We start from the raw sequence: 21,233 nt of genomic DNA, 5'->3' as shown, positions 1-21,233 counted from the left end.
TGAGAAAGGGGTGGACTCTGGAGAACTTGTGGCTATTTTCCTCTGTGAATCTTTGTACTATTATTAGCAAAATGAATTTTACCAGAAATTCAAAAATCTGCAACAAGCAGGGTGTAGAAGTGGATCAAGTAATGGACATGGCCCTCAGATCACTGCAAACTACCCATACCTGTGGTCCACCCTACTCTACCTTCTGTTAGAGAAAACACATTGTACATGTTTTAGGTTATCATATTACAAATCATAAAGAAATTAAAAATCAATTAATATGGCATTTGTAGTGCTTGCAAGACACAGTTTTGACCTGAACTTGTTTCTGATGTTTGTGCTAAAGGGGCAGAAGGAAAACTGCAAGTATTCTGACATTTTAAAATATGAAGTCATGAAAGAAGGCACCAAAGGAGGAAAGGAAGCAATATATCCCTGCATTTGAAATATATATGGGCATGAAAAAAGTGTAATAAATAAAATAAAATAAAATTTGCTTTCTTGTTATTGCTAGCAATAGGCAGGATTTTGGTAACATATTGGAAGCAAATCATCTATTCTGTGGCACAAAATAATGGAAAAAATTGGCTACAGATCTCATTCCCTAACAACCTATGGATTTTATAATAACTTAAACACACTTTGAAAGAGACAATGAAATTGTAGGATAAATCCATCATGACTAATACAATTCCTACAGACCGCAATAGGTTTACTCTGTACATGACGATGCCTGAATCCAACACACAACATTATTTAGTGTATTCTCACATTAATCACTTTGAGACTTGGTCTTAATTTAGTATGATTCTAGAAGCTGCAAGTGGGCCATTTTTTATGCAGTCCTCCACCCCCACACATACGCCTGCATGCCTTCAAATACTCTAAAGAATCAAAGAACAAAACCACAGGGATGCAGAATTATTTTCGTTCCTGTAGTTTAGGTTTTAATTTTAACCACCTAGACTCTTCCCTCTAAGGAATAGAAGAAGAATGCAGGTTACCCATTAATAAATGTGATGTAAAGGATTCTGATGTTTCTTCTGGCAGAACTAGTTAGCAGGTATTAATTAGCAAAGGCTTTATCTAAGCTGCGTTCTTGGATCGAAACAGATCTTTCGCCTCCTCTTTATGACTTTATTTCAAGTATTTGAAAAGTGCTATCCTATGGTGTGTTATCTCTGTCGTAGTCTCCAGCCCATTAGAGCATTGGCCCAAGCCCCTTTGAAAATCTGGGGTCCATTTATTTGAGTTCTGTCCTACCATAAGCCTTCCCCACTGCGTCTCTGTTCCAATTCCTTTCCATCCCAACTTGACATTACACAGTGCAGATTTCTTTACATTCCACTCCCTTCTGTGCTGGGTATACAAATAATCCAACCTGCCTCTGTACTTTAGATGAAAACCTAATTCAGTTCTTCAGTTATTCTTCTTGCAAACTGGTGTCAGCACCAAAAAATACAGACCAGGTTCATAATCCAATACTGTACAAAGATCATTCAGCAATCAAGAATGGCAGTTCTTTGTTCTCAAAGAAGAGCAGGAAACAGCAAGACGGAATAAATTTAAAGAGAGTTTTCTGGGAGACGGTAGTTTATGTTTCAGTTCCAACAAAATCCAAAAAATGTACATACAACAGAACAACAACAACAAAATATAATCATTATAATAATTGCTGGATAGGTCAGTGATTTAGGTATCTGGTTGTGGAGTCAGAAGTTGGGAGTTCATTTCCCTGCTGTGCCTCTTTGACAGAGGCTGGACTTGATGATCCATAGAGTCCCTTCTAGCTCTGTGGTTCTATGGTTGTTGTTGTTGTTGTTTTCTTGTATTCTGCTCATTGCTTTTCTGTTAGACGGACAGAGGATACATACTTGTTGAGTTATTCCATTGTATTTTGGAAAGAACATTTGTAATAAACATATTGTTCAATGGGGTCCCGTGGGTATGGGGTGCACGATAGAATTTAGTGTATTATAAGCACTATTATTTGTATTATTTGTATTATTTGTTGTTTTACTGTATATAAAAATAAAAAAAGAGAGTTATTCCATTGTGGCTGCAGGTGACTTGCGGGGGGGGGGGGGCGTGGCAGCCTCAAAAGTCATTTCCCCAGAATTGTCAGCAATTCTGATCAATGCAGTCCCAGGGAGCATGGTCAAACAGCCTAATCTGCTTACTTTTTTAGCTATTTATTTTTAATACTGCAGTTCTAAGATGATGATCATTATGTTGTTGTATTTTCCTGTATTATTTTTTTCCTGAACAGAAAAATTGGTCTAACTTAATTTTTTAAAAATTAAACAAGCCCACTTGCACCCTCTAATGGCAAGAAAATTATTTAAAATTGCTGAGTCTTTTTTGGGAAGCATGAGGGACCCAGAGGTGCTGCCTCCATTCAAATAATACTAATTTGCCTTGAATACCTTCTAGATGGAAGAAGAAGACCTTTTGAACAATTTTTTGTCCCGTTTCTCATTGTGGGACTAGACTAGGAGTCCAGGGATTGCTAAGGAGTCACAAAATGGCTCTGGGCACTTAATGTGGCCCATCCCTGTTCTATGGCAACACAATTGTTCTTCACAGATGGTGGCCGCAGTTCGGATTCTAATTCCTGCATGTAATTATATATATTTTTAACAGGACATTTTAGAGGTCAGTGATTAGAGATGGTGGCTTTATATTTTTATATGAATACAAAGCCTACCGACACAGATGGTAAGTGGTCCAGTGGGTTCTGGGTGGGTTCTGGGAATCTCTATCAGTCATTCATAGGGTAGCCATATGTTGGAAGCAAGTTGACGGCATGTAGCAACAGGTAGCAAATTGCCAGTTTAATTTCCCGGTATGTCTCTCTTTTTCTTCATAGCATTGCAGGATGTTTAAATGGCACCCTGCCACCCATCCTTGTTTGTTGGGCCTAGGGCCAAGCAACTGCACTGAACCATGCTAGGATGTTAGACTACATCAGTGGTGAAGGTTGAGAATAGGGCTTCAACACGAAGTGGGCACTAATTTAATTTAGTGGAAGTGGATGCAGTCCCTGCAGTAACCTGTCTTTAACACTTTTCTCTCCAAGGTTCTGCATGTTGTTTGGACAGTAACTATAAAAATAAATGTTACAGGTACAGGTACAGGTACAGGTACAGGTACAGGTACAGGTACAGGTACAGGTACAGGTGCCCCTTGGTATTTAGTCCAGTTGTGTCCGACTCTAGGGGGCAGTGCTCATCCCTGTTTCCAAGCCGTAGAGCCAGCATTTGTCTGTAGACAGTTTCCGTGGTCATGTGGCCAGCGCGACTGGACACGGAACGCCATTATCTTCCCACCGAGGTGGTACCTATTTATCTACTCGCATTTGCATGCTTTTGAACTGCTAGATTGGCAGGATAAATAAATAAATAAGTGGTTGTTGTGGGTTTTTCAGGCTCTTTGGCTGTCCTCTGAAGATGCCGGCCACAGAGACTGGCGAAACGTTAGGAAGAACAACCTTCAGAACATGGCCAAACGGCCCGAAAAACCCACAACAACCATTAGATCCCGACCGTGAAAGCCTTCGCGAATAAATAAATAAGTTTTAATTAGATTTAACTTCTTTTTCAATGTCTTGTTTAATGTTACTTGTTTGAGATAAAAATCAGTAGAATACATGAAACACAGTTTGCTAGGTTTTGAAAATGTCCTGTTAACAGCCCGGTGTGAGTCTTTCAGACTAAAGACCATGACTCCCTTTGTTGAGCAAATCTGTCTCAAGTACAGCCTTCCTCTTTCCTTACTGTCTTCAACTTTTCTCAGCATTACAGTATTACTTTTTCCCAGTAAGTCTTGTCTTTTTATCAGTTTAGTCGTTTTTATTTCTAGTGAGAGTTCAGGCCTAATTTAGCACTCGGTTGTCCTTCTGATAGTCAATGGCATCTGCAAAATTCTCCTCCAGCACCTGTCAGCTTTCTTCACTGTCCATTTTTCACATGTGTTCATAAAAATTGAGAATATCATAGTAAGGATGATCTTGTTTTTGGCCCTTACTATTGAAAATCTTTCTATTTCCTCCATAGCTGCCCTTCCAATTTTCAGTCTTCTGAGGTATTGGCTACAGCCTACATTTCGATTGATGACTGAACCAAAGTAAACCAACTTGTTATCTTTCGGAATTGTAGTCCTGTTAGTTTATGCAAGCATTTCAACAAGAAACACAAAACAAGGGGGGGGGGGAAGACTTTGTGGCACTTTAAAGATGAACTGCTATATTTTAATGTAAGCTTTTATGGAACATTGCCTACCTCTTCTTTATGAGTACAATACAGACTACATAGCAGTCTCTTAGAGTCAGTGGTGTTTGGCCGTGTTTCATATTGATTTATGACCCTGTTTAGAATTCAGTTCTTTTGAAGCTATGTTCCATAAAAAGCAACATTATTACAGGAAACAACAGAGGAACAATATCATGTGGTAATGTAAAGAATGGCAAAATTTACCTTGCTATCTAGTGCTGATCAAAACACTATCACTGCTACATAAGCCCACCAGAAGACCCACTGACATTGGGGTAAGCCTATGAGATGATGGTTTGCTGAGATCTTACTCAGACATATAAATGAGACCATTTCTGAATTCCACATCTTGTTTATTCAGAATCAAGAGCCCTGAAACTTTGTAATGTCAGTTTTCGGGGTTTTCTAAATTACTGCGAAACTTAATGTGGTATTATAAAATGTGTAATGGGTAAGTTATGTACCACCATAAATAAGGAGACTCAATCTGCGTGCTAGTATTATACAGTATTGCTGTTAACTCCCTTGCAGGGGTTTTTTTGTATACAGTCGTGCTCCGCTTAACGATTACTGCTTCACGACAATGTTTTAAATTGGGTTTTTCGCTTTGCGAAGATTGGTTCCCTGCTTCGGGAACCGATTCTTCGCATTACGATGATCAAAACAGCTGATTGTCAGGTTTTCAAAATGGTCACTGGGTGCTCAAAATGGCTCCGGGCTGTGCTTAGGGATGGATTCCTCGCTATACAGATGCCAAAAATGGCCACCGTTTGGAGGATCTTCGCTGGACAGTGAGTTTTTAGCCCATTGGAATGCATTAACCAGGGTTTAATGCGTTTCAATGGGTTTTTTATCCGTTTTACGATGTTTTCGCTCTACAGCGATTTCGCTGGAACGAATTAATGTCATTAAGCGAGGCACCACTGTATAGAGGTAGAAGTTAGACAAGAATTACACCAATGCCTTGTGCATGGGCATGTCCTGGAATGTAACAGTGCAGAAGTTCCTGCCTGTAGACAATGTAGCTGTGAGTCTTTTTACTGGAAAATCTTGTCGAGATTATGTCACAAGGGGTACTGAAATAACTTCATGGTTCATATCCATTCTCCATTCCCAGTGGTGACTTTTAAGGCCTTAAATTGTATTCAGTTGCCTGAAGGAATGCCAACCTCAGTGCCATCCAGTCCAGGTGTTAAAGTCATCTGACAATGCTTGTCTTCAGATTCACCCATTGTCTGTGGTTAGGTGGATGTTGACCAAAAAAATGATAGTTGTGGTGCCCTGTTTATGGAATTCTGTCTCCAGAGAAGTTTAGATGATACCTATTTTGTTAACTTCTTAGTAATAGGGAAATTGAGCTCCTTCCTCTGGTTCTGTAGGATTTACAAGCCCCATTTTGCCACGGAGCTGCTTTTATGTAAATTGTACTTTATGTTTGCTCCCTAAAGTAGTGCAATGCAAAAGATAAATGCAATTCCATGTACCTGACTTGGGTGGAAACAAGAGAGAGGAATAAAATGCAAACTGATGAGCATAGAGATATCTGAATTTGCTTAGTTTTCCACTTTCTCCTATCCATTTACTTCCTTTCTGACTCTCCCATTCAGCTGCTAAAGACCAAGTGCACTGCTTGAGAGGCAACAAAGCAGCATGTGAACTGTTCATCCTGCTTCATAGGGGTTACCTGTTCTCATTCAGGCATGTGGCACAGCTGGCTACTTTGAGCAGGATGGAGATGGCACAGAATGGCTCTTGCCAGCTCCATTTGCAGGAAATAACAGGCTACTGCCAACCCTGAGCCAGAGTACTTGATGTCTTCCTCGCCAACTCCATGTGGCTTTCTGTTCTCAAGTCAGCAGCATGCACACTTGGCTCAAACTAATGACATGATTTACCTTCCAATTTTCAAGGAGCCTGCTTTTGCCAAACAAACAAACAAACAAACCCTAACAACACTCTGCCACCTTTTCTCAGTGTGGTGCCAGGGCATCTGAGCAATCAAACAACAACAGAGGCTGCGACACAGAAGGAGTGGGTTAGCAAATCTCACACACCCATTTCATTTGTTTTGATTTTTTAAAAATAAGAAAGTATAGGGAAATAAAGCAAACTAATGACTTTGGTTTCTGCATTAATGAATAAATGAAACACATCCCAGGAGGATAATTAAATGCTTAGAACCAAGTGTGTCACCTAAATAATAATAAAAAATAGTGTGTGTGAGAGAAAAACAGAGAAACTAATCAAGTAATTGTAATTAAAAGGAAGATATACATGTGTGATTGCTGAAGAAGGCATTGAAACTTACTCACAATGAGAAAGCATTCAAGAAATTAGTTTTCAGCAAGCAATCACTACACTGATAACTACATACAGAAACCATGTCAGCAATCATCAAAATCTCAGGATCAACAATAAGGAGCAAACCCACCCAACGCACAAAACATGCCGGTATGTGGCAAATTTAGTAAGAAGAAGGACATTAGCTTCTCCTAATAGAAATTTGTACAAGTAAAATGACAAAAAATAAAATGACTCACCTTGTGCTCATCAATTCTCCCTCAGCCCCAGTATGCCTCCCTATTAAATATTATTATTTGTTGGTTGCCTTTGAGCAGGTCTTGGTACAGCTCTGTTGACCAGGTTGAGACCTTGAATTATAATTCTTGATTTGGAGTAACTCATGGTGATTAGTACCAGTACACACAGTTTATTCAGACGTATGGTTAATGGGGTGCAACAATAGCCTCCACCCACCATTTTGCATTCATCCCTGCTGAACCTCAGGATTCTTAGTACAAACAAATCAAGATAGATTCGACAAAACTGACATTTGCCCATGGCTGCTATTGTATATTTATGGACCTCTATTGAACTTTCTGGCTTTTCTTTTCAGTAAAAGAGCCATCCAAACAATGTTAAAAATAGAGATGTCATATACGTGACTATTAAAAGAAAAGAATACCTTGGAAAGTTGGTTTTATCTGTTTCAAAACATAATTCATTTATATGCAATTTTATATGCTATTTTAAGAGTGTGTTATATAATTTGCAAAGTTCTACACTTATCACATTGAAAACACTATATTTATAGTTGCACAGAGCTAAATTCAGTTCAACTTCCTTGTGCATCAACATCGCAATACACACAGTATTTATTTGCAAGATCATCACTAACAACCCTTTAACACCAGGATTGTTAAACATTCCTAGTACAGTATGCCTAATGTACAATAATACAATAATAATTCTGAAAAATCTGATAATAATTCTGAAAAATCAATAATAATTCTGAAAAATCTGAAGGAATCTTCATGACTAGAAGAGGCTAGGCTTAGTCTGTGGTTTAATAATTGTTACAATAAGAAGTAGTACTAGCCTGGTTATAATAGCATATCAATCAGATAATTAAATATCAGGCCGTTATTATTTTTTGTCCTGGGTGTTTCAGGCATGTATACAAACCATGAAGTCAGTATTAAAAAGTCACTACACTAGAAGTTCACAGTCTAGTGTGTGCGGTCCGAAGGTACATTTGTTGCTCTTGAGCATATACTTGATAAATTCAGGCAACACTTGATAATCTCTTGAGAGGGTTAAAGATATGACATGTGCCTGAGTCCAGAATCAGGTCTCTAATATGTTTAAGAATTTAACAACCAAGAACAGGCCACGTCTGAAGAAGGCATGATTTTTTTTTTTTTTGGACTTATATACCGCCCCATAATGGTGCTGGAGGAGACTGTGGTGCTGGAGGAGACTCTTGAGAATCCCCTGGACTGCAAGGAGAACAAACCTATCAATTCTAAAGGAAATCAACCCTGAGTGCTCACTGGAAGGACAGATCCTGAAGCTGAGGCTCCAGTACTTTGGCTATCTAATGAGAAGAAAAGACTCCCTGGAAAAGACCCTGATGTTGGGAAAGTGTGATGGCAAGAGGAGAAGGGGACGACCGAGGATGAGATGGCTGGACAGTGTCTGCGAAGCAACCAACATGAATTTGACACAACTCCGGGAGGCAGTAGAAGATAGGAGGGCCTGGCGTGCTCTGGTCCACGGGGTCACGAAGAGTCGGACATGACTAAACGACTAAACGAAACGATATACCGCCCCATAGCGCTACAAGCACTCTCTGGGCGGTTTACAATTTAATTATACAGGCTACACATCTGTTCAAGGACTTTCCTTCAGCATTTTTAAATATGGAATAGGGACTATTCCAGGATACCTCTTCACAATTTTTTCTCATGGCACTAGCAACAACCTTTTGCTACCTGAGAGCAAAAACAGATGTTACAGATAATCTGTCATCATGAAATTTATCCCTTCAGGTAATTTGCAAATTAGCTTGCTTCATTTTCCAGTTGGTCCTTAGGACCTAAATACAGTATTATTTAAAGTCTGGTTTTTCAAAGAGAATGTCTGCCAGAAGCATGTCTCCCTGGCACTGTCTTTCTTTCAGCTTGAATCATCACTAGAGATGTGCATGAACTGAACTACGAACCAGAAAAACATCTGCTTTCCTCACAGTAGGTTCCGTGTGGCTCCATTTGCTGCTGCACTTCAGGATAGTGCATGTGCCTGCTGCCCAGCTGATAGGTGGGTGCATGCTCAGAGACAATGGGTCAGCTCTGGGAAGGGAAGCCAGCCCAGTGTCTGTACCCATGCACCCACCTAACGGCTGAATGGCAGGTGCATGCACAGAACCAACAGCCCAGCTCCTATGGCTGACTATGGCAGCAATGGAGGTGGTGGGGTAGTGTCAGAACCAGGTAGGGGGCAGTAGAAAGGGGGCTGGCTGGCACCCTCTTTATGCCGAAGCAAAACAATGCTCCGAGGGCAAAAAATATTTGGTGCTTCAATATGCTTCGACAAAATGGGCTCCCTGAACCGAACCACAAAGCAAACCACAAACCAGCCCGATTCATTGGTTTTACTTCTCTAGGCTGTTCCAGGTGGCATTTCTCTGCATGAGAAAGAAGGTTTATTTTGTTCTACTCCAAGCTGCACCACGGACATACCACACTGAGCCATAAACATCACATTCCATTCTTAATTGCTCATCTGCAAAGACCCTCATGAGAACTGAAAGGAGGGGATTGAGAGAAGTTACATTTTCAGGATGAAGTTACTGGACAAAGGACTTGAACTTGATTGCATAATGTCATGTTGAGGGAACATAGATTTAAGAAGAAGAATAGCAAGAAGCTAGCTATTCACCTGTCTGTCTGGTTGCTGCTCCTGCTCCTGGAACAGGTGTAATAGGGACAGAGGATGCAGGACACGAGCAACCATGATTAAGTAAGTAAGGTGGCCATTAGATTTCATGCAGAAGTAGTTAGCTCTTCTTATTTTATGGGGAATGCTTTCATATGACTCATTTAATTATCTGAATATGCACTGCTTGTTGCTTTTGCATTGTTTTGGAACTGTACAGTACTAAGTGCACAATCAGGAGAGATTTCTGTCTCGGGTAAGGAGACAGATAAAAAATCTAGGCTAGAAGCTTTCCCATAGTACTAATTCATGCACTCTCCAGGTCTCTCCCATCCTGGGGTTCAAAGGGTGGTGAATATAGTAACAAGAGAGGCTCCTTCACCCAGTAGAATGCCCTCAGGGGGGTTTCTTACGCCTATATACCTCAAGGTAATGGTATGCACTATGTAGCTTCCACAGCCAAATGAGCTGTCAAAGACCTTTCCATTGTCCAAGGAGGAGGAAGAGAAGAAATAATTTGCTGCCATAGCCCTGACACCCAAAATATGTTATGTGAGGCAGCTAATTCAAAGCATAATGGTAGGGCTGGCTCTGAACTGTTGGTTCCAAAACATTTACCTGTTGTCTTATTTTCCATTTTGTAGCAAAATTTGCTTATGTAGTTTCATTCTGCTACAAATCAGTACACAACTGAACATATTTAAAATAAAATAAAATAAAATCTTGCTGCAGAGGAGTTTTCGGAGTTCTCAGATTCCAGCCATGTGCCAAAAAGAAACAAACACTACATTTTGGAGACAAAGGTGAAATGTAACTTGAGTCAACAGATATTTACATCCAACTGCTGCTACTACACAGAGAAAGGGCCTTGAGAATGGGCCTAATTTGCATCATTTAAAAAACTCTGCTATTTTAAATGCAGAGGTAATAACCAGATTCTTCCTGAAATACAAGTTTCCCATGTAGTAGAGAAGATCATATCTGGGCTCCTGGCTGCCAGCCACTGGATGAAATACAACTCTTGTTGGAAGGGACATATATCAGTTGACAATTTGTTAATGATCACAAATGCCAATGGCATTTATTGCACATGCCCTCTGCTGTGTCACATATTTCCAGCTGAAGACATTGGTACTGAACAAGTTCTATAATCTGTACTTCAAGCTTCTACTCTATTTCATACAACATACTTCAAAATGCAGCATAAGCCATGAGAACTGCAAGCTGGGACAGTACTTCATGGACATCACCCTTTTTTCCCAGTGACCCCCTTTCAGCAGAGAAGAACATGACAGAAGCTTATTAAATAAACAACCTGTCTGTATCCATCTCTCAACAGAGTCCTCTTTTATTATTTCATTGTGATGTAGAGCTGATCCGAGGTTCCTGCAAGCTAGGCTTAGTGCAGACTGAAATGTTCCACTACACTGGTAAGTATAAACAGACTTGTCATCAGAAGAATGGCCACTAGGTAAACGGAGCTTGGAAATTATATGAGACCTTAATGTGTTAATGTTAAAATTGCTGTCTTTGTATTGCACAGAAGGACAAACCAACTCAAATATCTGAAGAATAGTGTTTTTAAAGCAATGTTCTAACGTTTTGATATCACTTTCAGAATTTTTGAAAGGTTGAATGCATTCAGTTTGTTGAATACAAGAATAATGATTTTATCACTAACATGTTAAACCTTATTTGCAAACACTTGGGGCAATGAATTAGCCATAGCAAATTTGCATGCAGTAGTTGCAATTTTGTGTATGCAATGGGAGGCTAGAGATGGAAAAAGAAGAGATAATGTCTTCTCATGTAAAAATAGATGTTATTATCATAAACTATGGTAAAAGCCATTACTTGGCATAGCCTTTCTGAAATGTCTTGGTTCCCTTTAAGGAGAAATGTGGGGTAAAAATATTTTAAATAAATAAGCAAATAAGATAAATGTCTGGACCCGTTGATCAATACAGTGAAAACATCTCAGAGAAAAACGCATCCAATTCTTTTATACTCAGGACAGCATGACTGCAGCTATGAGCTGTCACAGACCCACATTTCATCTATGAATCAGGCACAGAGGAGGATGTGTAATGACTCCTACAGATTTTGTTCCCATCTATAATGCCATCCAGAAAAAGGGAAAGGATTCGATTGCAATATGCTGGGTAGAATAATCAAGGAAAGAGAAATCAAACATCTGGTTGTCTCTATTTTGTTTCCATGACATACTTTTTATTTTATTATCTGCAATTCCTGGCTTTATCCTTGACTATTGGTAAAGTGATGAATATCTATCTTTTAAATAACTCATTTTTTAAAAAATGAAAACTGATTTCTACATTAAGTGAATGCACACTGGTTATTCTATGGCCATCCTGCAGCAAACAGCTCTCAGAGAAGCATTAAATGCTTGTATATATGCACGGTATGTTTGCCTGACATGTATCTACACATACACACCTATATTAAGTCAGAAGCATCAAAGAAACAATGAAAAGCAGTGAAATAACAGTAAGAAAAGATGACAGAAGTATCAAAGAAACAAAGAAAAGCAGTGAAATAACAGTAAGAAAAGACGACAAAAAAAACTCACAAAGATGTAACTACATCACATGCAACATAACAGAATGTACAAAGCATACAAGCACAAAAGAGAATTTTAGAATGTCATAATAATAATATGTTGTTAAGTCACTTCCCATGCATGGTGACCCCTTTTCTGGGCTTTCTACTTATATAGTACTCAGAAGTAGTTTATCATTCTCTTCTTCTGGGACTTTGTAGCTTGTCCAAAGCAACACAGGTTGGCTCTTTAACCAGGAGGCACAATGGGAATTGGAATTCCAAATGGAATCTGCAACCAAATCCCAACTCCAACTATCTAGCCAGCTTTTTTAAAAAAATTGTTACCAGGAGTCAAAGAGACAAAGTATGTGCCTGGTGGGCCTCTCTAGGGAGGGTGTACTGTAACTGGAGAAATGTCATGAGAAAAAGCTTCCTCCTGAGTAGCTGTCTGCATTTGAAGCCATTCAGAGCATAATTCTAGTTACAATTTGACTGGCCATGCTGGCTGCAGGAGTCAGCTGTAATTGACCAAAGACAAATTTTCCAAGCTCTCATTCCAGTCAGTACCGAGTCATTACAGGGCCCTGCCTACACAGCATTCAATCTGTAAAACTAGTAGACTGTGAAATATAATGCAGCGTATATGAACTGTGAAATGAGCTAAGAAAACCCCTTTCTTTGCCTGATCACAAATGTCTTGACTTTATTAGCGTTAAAAACAAATAAGCAAACCACAATGCAATGCTTCAGAATTAGAAGATGAATAGAGATAAATAGTAAATAAAACAGGCGCTGCTGTTCTTCCTTAATTTAGATTTAATTGTTTGAATGTTGCTACTTCTTGGTCAAGGTAACTTGAAAACACAGCATGAACTATACTGCTTTAGGTGCCACTAACTGAATACTGTAGATTTCAAAACAACAGTGTTAATTCCCTGGAACAAAATCAAGAGAATATTCTGACAGTTAAAAAATGTGAGAAATTTATTGGTTAGGAGGCAAATATTACTTCAGGTGTACCTAAAAGCATGGCAAACACAAGGGTCTGCTATCTTTAAAAAATGGCATATAAAGGTAGATAAAAAGCTTCCCCCTCATTTCATTATGAAGCCAGGAGAAATTTCAGTGCTCAGGAAAGTATGTTTATGAAGGAGAGATTGAAATAGAGCAATACTTTGAAACTTGGCCAGCTTGACTGCTACCATTCTGGATATCGACAAATGCTTTATTTCAAAGGAAAAGGTGACTATCATTTCAAAGGTGACCATTGGTGTTTTTTGGGTGTGTGTGTGATGGTCACCGTTCCTACCCCTCCTTATAACAGGAAATTCTGGGGAAATAAATATGACAATTCTCAGTTTAACAGAGCTTTAATGAAGGATATTAAATTGTGCAAAGACAGAATCAGGACATTTGCTCTGTTTTTAAAATCACAAAACTGTTGGCTAGTTAGCAGTCTTGATGTAAATTTCAACACATGAGAGGAGGGGCATCCATCACAGACTAACTTGTTTGTTCAGTCATGCTGATCAACATTACAGGAATTTTAATGCAATTTTTACTGGTATGTAGGTATGTAGGTATGCAGGCATGCAGGCATGCATGACTTTTTGTGTGTGAAAAATAAGCAGTAATATTTTTATAGAACAATCTTGTATTTTGCTTTAAAATTCTTTTGTTATGCATAAAACATTGTATTTTGCACAATAGCATATAATTTGCACATACATGCACAAAATTATATTTTGCAGAACAATCTTTATTTAAAATGCAAATCCCCTCATGCTGCTGCTGACAGGAGTAGTGCCAATCTTTTCACTCTTGTGCAAAAACAACTGTCACAGTGGTTGGCCATTTTTTTCAATGTGGTATCTCAACACATACATTTATGTCGATATGTTAACACATCTTTGTTACATCCTTAGCACGGGGATTTGATTTTGGAGGAACACTGATGTTTCAGTTGATCATTTCCTTACCAAGTGCTTATTTTCTTCGAGCCTAATGATGATGACACAAAGTTCTGTAAATCTGTGCATGTGCACATACACACATCTGGTCTGATTGTCTAACTCACACATTCAATGCTTCCATTGGTCGTTGACACATAGAGGACTCTGTTCGATGACCAAATGAATAGCTACTGCTTCGTAAGGGCATGTAGTAGTAGTAGTTGTTGTTATTGTTGTTATTATTATTATTATTGGTATTATTATTGTTGTTGTTAATAATAATAATAATTATTATTATTATTAATCTATCTATCTATCTATCTATCTATCTATCTATCTATCTATCTATCTATCTATCTATCTATCTATCTATCTATGTATCTATCTATCTATCTATCTATCTATTTATTTATTTAACTTATATGCCGCCCACTCTACCCACCACCACTTTTTGGCCACCACTTTTTCTATGAAGGGCTACAGACAAAACGGCAAAGAAAACTGAATAGCAGCAAGGATAAAGCACTTGAAAGGTATCGTGTAAGATGCATAGTTGAAAGCCTGAAGAGAAAGAACTCGATATAGGAGCAAAGCCATGCCAAAAAGAGGCTTTCAAGAAAAGGAAAATTATATTTAGTGCCATTCAGAGATCCTTACGAAGCTGTGTAACAAATGAAATGGGGAATATCTTTTGGACAGAGGTTGAATCTGGCAACATAAATCCTCCAAAATGTAAGTATGCTTGGAGAACAGAACAAGCTGCATCAGACATTGTTTTAAAAGGGGAAATTGTAGCCCTGTTCAGACATTAGATCATCAAATAATCCATGATGGAGGAGTCTTTAGAGGATAATTTTTGCTTGTGTCTAAGCTCTACAGGGAAGCAAAACCCTGGAAAATCCAGGCTCTTGCTCATGTTTATCACCTACACACCAGAAGGTACCTCTTGTTTTCCAACTTTCCTACTGTGTTTTCCCCAAAATAAGACATTTTTGCTCCAAAAATGCATTAGGGCTTATTTTCAGGGCATATTTTAATTTTTTCATGTATAACAATCTACATTTATTTAAATACAATCATGTCATCTTCTTCTGGTTGCTGAACAATGGTGGAGGGCAGGGTTTCACTTAACTGGAGCTTATTTTTGGGGTATGGCTTATATTACGAACATCCTGAAAAATCATACTAGGGCATACCTTCAGGTTAGATTTAATTTTTGGGGAAACAGGGTATCACTGTATGCAGAAAACAACAATGGAGGGGATGGAGGCAGGTCCTCCCTCTAAACATGTTCTGGAAAATGGGTATTTTAAAACTCCAAGAGGATTTTTATGTACATTAGAAATAGACTGCATATAGAAGAGCCCACAAAATAACCAGTGGAGGCAGAGGTTATAATCTCGCATATCAGCCACCCACAGCCCAATGCCCATCAGGTATACTGAAACATGAGATCCATCATGCCATCCAATGACTGGGGTTTATGATTGCTGTAGTAGTTCAACACACCTGGAAGACTGCTGTTAAAACACAATCTAGTCGTTGTTGTTAAGTTGTGTCTGACTCTTCGTGACCCCATGGACCAGGGCACACCAGGACCTCCTTCTTCCACCGCCTCCTGGAGTTGGGTCAAATTCATGTTGGTCACTTAGATGACACTGTCCAACCATCTTGTCCTCTGTCGTCCTCTTCTCCTCTTGCCTTCACATTTTCCCAACATCAGGGTCTTTTCCAGGGAGTCTTCTCATCGGCCAAGTATTGGAGCCTCAGCTTCAGGATCTGTCCTTCCAGTGAGCACTCAGGGTATCTACTAGTAGGCCTCCCCAAACTCAACTGGATATTTCAGAGTAGAGATATTTAGGTTTGATCTCTTACCTTTAAAGGCATGGGTGGATTGAGTCCTATAGGATATATGCTATGCCTAGCTACCTCTCCTTTTTTAAAAAAGAAAAGTTGCTTTTAAAAAATCCCCTGTGCGTTTGATGTTATGGAGGGAATTTTGCAGTAATTTCGTTCCCACAGCCCCCACCTTCCCACCCTCTTCAATTTTTTTAAAAAAAGTAACAACAAAACGTTGGCCACTAGAGGGCACAAAGGTTTTTTTTTTAAGTTTCAAACAGCCCTATTTGAAAGGAAAAAAAATATTTTGGGTTTGAAGGGGTCATGGTAGTGGGTGTAGCTCTTTAAGGTCCACGGGTGGGCATGTGTCATCCTCAGACCTCTGAACATTGCTCAGTCTTGCTTTAGACCCATACAAAGACTAACAGAAATTGCAGGAGACCACAGGGTTTACACAGCAAAGCTTCCCAGTGCATTGTGACTTATTATCAGTGCCTTTCGACTTATATCCCAGTGCCTTGTGCCTTGCTATAATTATTCTGGTGGAGATGCACCACCCTAAAGCCAAATTTAGGCAAGACAATCTGTTTCTGCATACTAGAAATACACTTTCCCCAAACCATGAATATTTCTTTAAATTTTGTACCTATAGCATAAAATGCCTAGGCACTGTAGGTGATAAAAATGCATCCACCGGAGATAAGTTCTATTCTGACCCTATCTCCCCACCCCACCCCCATGAGCAATAGCTTGGAAAAAATGTTAATGGGTGTTACAGCTTTTGAGAAAAAAATGGTGCGCTGCAAGGGATTTCAATTTAAAATAGTACCACCAAAGAGCAATTGAGCATATCATTATAACAGCCAGTCAGGGAAGAATTTTGATACCACTGCCCCTCCATTTTTTTTAAAAGTTACAGTAAGGGTTTATGTGGCTTGGTGCTTTAATCTCCTTCTCTTCCTCTGCCTTTCATCAACTCGTAAGAAGCATGGTTGCCCCGTGCTTGCCTACCAGCATTTTTATCTTAAGGGTCTATTGATCCATAAAATGACAAGAGTCCTCTATGTAGGGATCTCAGAGGCTTTGAGACATTATACTTTGCTTTTAAGATTTCATGTGTGGTTCTTGAAGCTTTTTTTCTATATTGAACAAATTACTCTATTGATCTGAAGGCAGTGAGAGCAGATTTCATATACGCTGGCTTCCCTATGACTTTAAGACTTCTAACTTGCCCAGCTTTATTGCAGATAAGGTCTATTTCTGTTTCAACTCAGTATCTCATGTCAGCCCTTTCCATTTTATTTCAAACTTTCATTGTTTGGACATTTCTCCAGTAGACGTTGTCTAGTGAGGCGGGGTAAAAATTGAATAAATAAACAAATAAATAAAATTTCTTCCACAAAACATGCATTTTGTATGCATTTCCCCTAACCTGAACATATACAATGCACATTTCATACACACTTCAATTAAAAAGGTAATCATTCTTGTACATATCTTAAGCCTAAAATGTATGTTTTAGTACATGTTGTGGTATTTTCAGTCAAAAACCCAAAATCTGAACAGTAATGACTCAAAGATAACTTTATATCAATGTATGTATTAGTACAATGAGTGCAAATTAGGTTTGCTCATTCAAAGATATGGGACTAAATAAATGCTGAGGCATCCTTAATTACAGATAATAATATAATAATTATGAGACATCAAGTTAATTTTGAATTATGGTGTTCCTTTCCAGGATTTTCTAGATAGAGAATACTCAGTAGTGGTTTACCTTCTGGGGATGCCTTGGGACTGTACAGATTGCCCAGAGCCACACAGGCTGGCTCTTCTCCTGGGATGTACAGTGGGGAATTGAACTCTCAACCTCTAGCTCCACAGCAAGATACCTAACTCACTGAGTTATCCAGCCAGCTAATCACAGTTGTGCAGCCTTTATTGTTGATGCACAGCCAAAGCATTCAAATGTAAGAATTGGTATCACATCTGCCAACTTGCTTTTTGGAGTCAACACTACCTCTTTTATTTTTATTTCAATATAGGCAGAACCTGTTTATTAGCAACACTACAAAGACACAATGGGGATGCCTAATGATTATTTTGGGCTGCCATGAACCAGCTATTTTTCTGATTCCAACAGAAGGCAGCATTCACTGTCTTTCTCTGAATCATTGTACCATCACGGTCAGACCTACTGGATTAGTTAGTGTGCCCAAACAAAGGATATCAATATACGTAGAGCAAGGAGGAGGTTTACAACAGCAGGTATTAGTCTGTTCTGCTGTATTCATTGGCTCTTCTGCACAAAGTAATAAGCCAATGGCTTTACAACTTGCACCTGTTCTGAAACATTCCGTACAAATATTTTCTACAGAACCAAATCTTCCTTTAGACTCTAAAGCTACTTCTGGAGCTGGGGTACTTCAGTCTGGACTTCTTGGAAACCAATGGAGTCTTTACTCCACCTCTCCTCAATGTGCATGCATCTGGACCCACGAGTGCACACACACACACACCCCTGCTTACAATCAGTACTATTGCAACAGATCACTGCTTTTATTGTAGGACAACAATGTCTGTGGCAGGCTGGATTGTGTGTCAGGTTTTAATCCATCGCTCCTGCTAGGGGCTACAGGAGGTCTAAAAATGGCAGAAAATGCCCCGAAACACAATGAAAAAAAATTAGAAGTCTCAGGATACTGTAGTTACTTCTAGTTTGAATGTTGGTGTTTTGTGGGAGTGAGGGAACCATTCTCAAATGAATAGAAAGGGAAAAACATCTCTCCTGGTGGCCTCCAGATCAGAAAAAACACTTTTTGACAAAACACATATGTAATGATAGCTCACCTATAGCTATTTCCAAGGACAGAGATGGGCAGGGAGCACATGAAAACAAAATAAATATTTCACCACTATGTTATGGTATCAGGGAACCTCATTTGAACTCCATCATCACATAAATAGAAGGGATTACAGCATATTTCCGCAAGGCGTATGCATTGTAAGCATCCACTTATTATGGTCAGAAGTTTCTACTGTGATGGGTTATTACCATCTGGATCAGCAGAAGGCAATATGAGACAGAAACAAAGGACAAGAGCTTTTGTCACTTTTTGGTAGAAAACATTTCTTCATATTGCTCTAAGTGGAATCAAGTCAGACATTAGAGTATGGAAAAGACAGATGTCTTGTTTAGATACTTTGAATCACTCACTAGAATAAGAAGCCCTTACAGCAGTCATCCTAACTTCTCAAAACAAAGGACAAAAATACTGAAACATTTAATTCCACATCCCTGTTTTCCTTTACGTTAAATTCAGATCTTGGAATTATCTTGTTACAAGTTATTACTTATAATGTATGATTTTGATCAGATTGGTGTTGCTTTTGAAAGCAATGCTAACAATGGCAATGTCATTACTCTTATTTTGCAAAACAAATATTTGTTACATCTTAGGACAAAAAATGATTCTGGGGCCATTGTGAGTGTCAAAAACCTCAGTTTGGAGCTGATTATTTATCGCTATAGATGACTGGTTCCCAACATTGGGTCCCCAGAGGTTCTTGCACTAAAACTCCCAGAAGCCTGTGCTGGCCAGGATTTCTGGGAGTTGTAGTCCAAGAACATCTATGGACCCAAAGCTGGGAACCACTGATATAGCTCTATTTTTTTTTCAGAGAAAAGAACCAAATGGGGAATAATGTAATGAGTAAATAACAAATAACTTTTAAAAAACCGTAGCAAGTAACAATTTTTTAGAAAGTAATTATTCAAGCTTTAGTTATATCTCTTTCTGGGATATACTGAAAAGGAATTGAATACTTTATCCTCACTTGTATAGCCTTCAAAACGTATTGCAATATAACAAAAAACAAAAAACAACAACCAAAAAACACCGAGTAGACATGGTCTAGAGGGGCGGGGTAAAAATCAAATAAATAAATAAATAAATAAATAAATAAATAAATAAATAAATAAATAAATACTCTGGATTTACCTATATAAACACAAGTATATTTGTGGAACTGAATGCCACTTTTTAGCCATTTTAGAAAGAAAGAGAAAGAGAGAGAAAGACATTTGAGGAGGAGCATTTCCCCACCATTTCTGAAACCAGCATAGTCCACATGAGCCTCACCCACAAAAACTGGAAGCAAAAAATGATTCCCTACTGAAAACCCCTTCCAGTTTCCCCAGACCTAGGAAGGGTTGTTTTTATTGCTTGTTTCCTTGATTGGTTGGTTGTTTTGCTAAAGCAAAATGTGGGGTGCACCTTGTTTCAGAGGACACTCATGGCCCCCTGGACGATAAGCAAACAAAAGGAATTTCTGGGAATCCGAAAAGGAGCCCTGTGTGATGTTCATAACAATCCATTGTATACCATTGTGAAGAAAGCATCACGTGACACTCACCATAACAATGTTGATCCAGGGGTTCAGCTTCTTTCCAGGAACGATCCTGCTTTTAAAGAGAAGCTTGTTGTTTCTTCACTCTTAGCAACTTGCCACATGGAGGCTTAAGTCATGTCACAGAAATGTAAGGGAGCTGCTTTTCAGTGCGATCACAGAAGAGGAGGGTGAAAAGACCTAGGGAGAGAATGAAAAATACAAATTCAGAAAGCTCAAAGATTGAGGGTTCCTTTCCCCCCCCCCCCATCCAACATAGTGCAATCAAGGGGCATAAAGAACAGGTCACCTGCTCCCAAGAACTTCCAGTCTAAAATTCAATATAATGGAGGCAATGTAAGAGTGGGAGGACAAGGAAACAGGGGTAAGCAAGGGGAGTATATGCATGTATTTATTATATATGAATCTAGTTATGTTATGGGTTCCCAAGATTTGAAATAAAAATTGTGGCATGGACAAGGGCCTTTTAAGTGAATCCCCCTTGGCCTGTGGTCTAAGGATAGAAGGGTATGTTAGAATGTCTCAGCTTCAGGGGTGAAATCTGGCTGTTCTGACTGGATCTAATGGCAGATGCTGTGGCAAGGCCTGTCTATTTACCCAACATGCCTGCATTAAAGAGAGAGGATGACAGCGGAAGTCTATGAAGGGTGGGTGGGGAAAACCCTCTGTTGTCCAAAGGAATTAAGAAGCTTGCCAGGCCAGTTGACTTGGTAGCCCTGTGTGCAGGTTAATATCAGAAGCGGATGCAGAGTCTGTCTTGAGTTCTGAGACTGAATGGTGATGTCTGCCATGGAGTTTGGAAAAAAATAACTTTTAAAATTATAACTCTTACAGTCTCTCAGCCAGAACAACCACTACAAAATGTCAAGAATGGATGCCTCTTGATCCAGGTTATAGCCTGTTCATGAAACACTTTGGTTGAGATGCAGATTTAAATCATCCTTAGAGCAAAGCGAAAGACATCAGCAGGACAAAGCTAACTTAACTGTATGAG

At 39.0% G+C, this 21,233-nt stretch overlaps 1 protein-coding gene across 3 annotated transcripts in view; it reads right to left on the bottom strand.

The window, feature by feature from the left end:
* Window positions 1-21,233, bottom strand: part of DLGAP4 (DLG associated protein 4) — a 449,524-nt gene that overhangs the window by 312,537 nt on the left and 115,754 nt on the right. For all 3 annotated transcript variants that reach the window (XM_020801095.3, XM_078393225.1, XM_078393219.1), the window contains exon 2: window positions 20,246-20,419. The gene's annotated coding sequence lies outside the window, so the exon portion shown is untranslated. The remainder of the gene's footprint in view (window positions 1-20,245; window positions 20,420-21,233) is intronic.

Source organism: Pogona vitticeps, chromosome 4, assembly GCF_051106095.1.
Source record: "Pogona vitticeps strain Pit_001003342236 chromosome 4, PviZW2.1, whole genome shotgun sequence".
Lineage (NCBI taxonomy): Eukaryota > Metazoa > Chordata > Lepidosauria > Squamata > Agamidae > Pogona > Pogona vitticeps.
The sequence above is the reverse complement of the archived record's forward strand: the minus strand, read 5'-3'. Positions and strand labels throughout refer to the sequence as shown.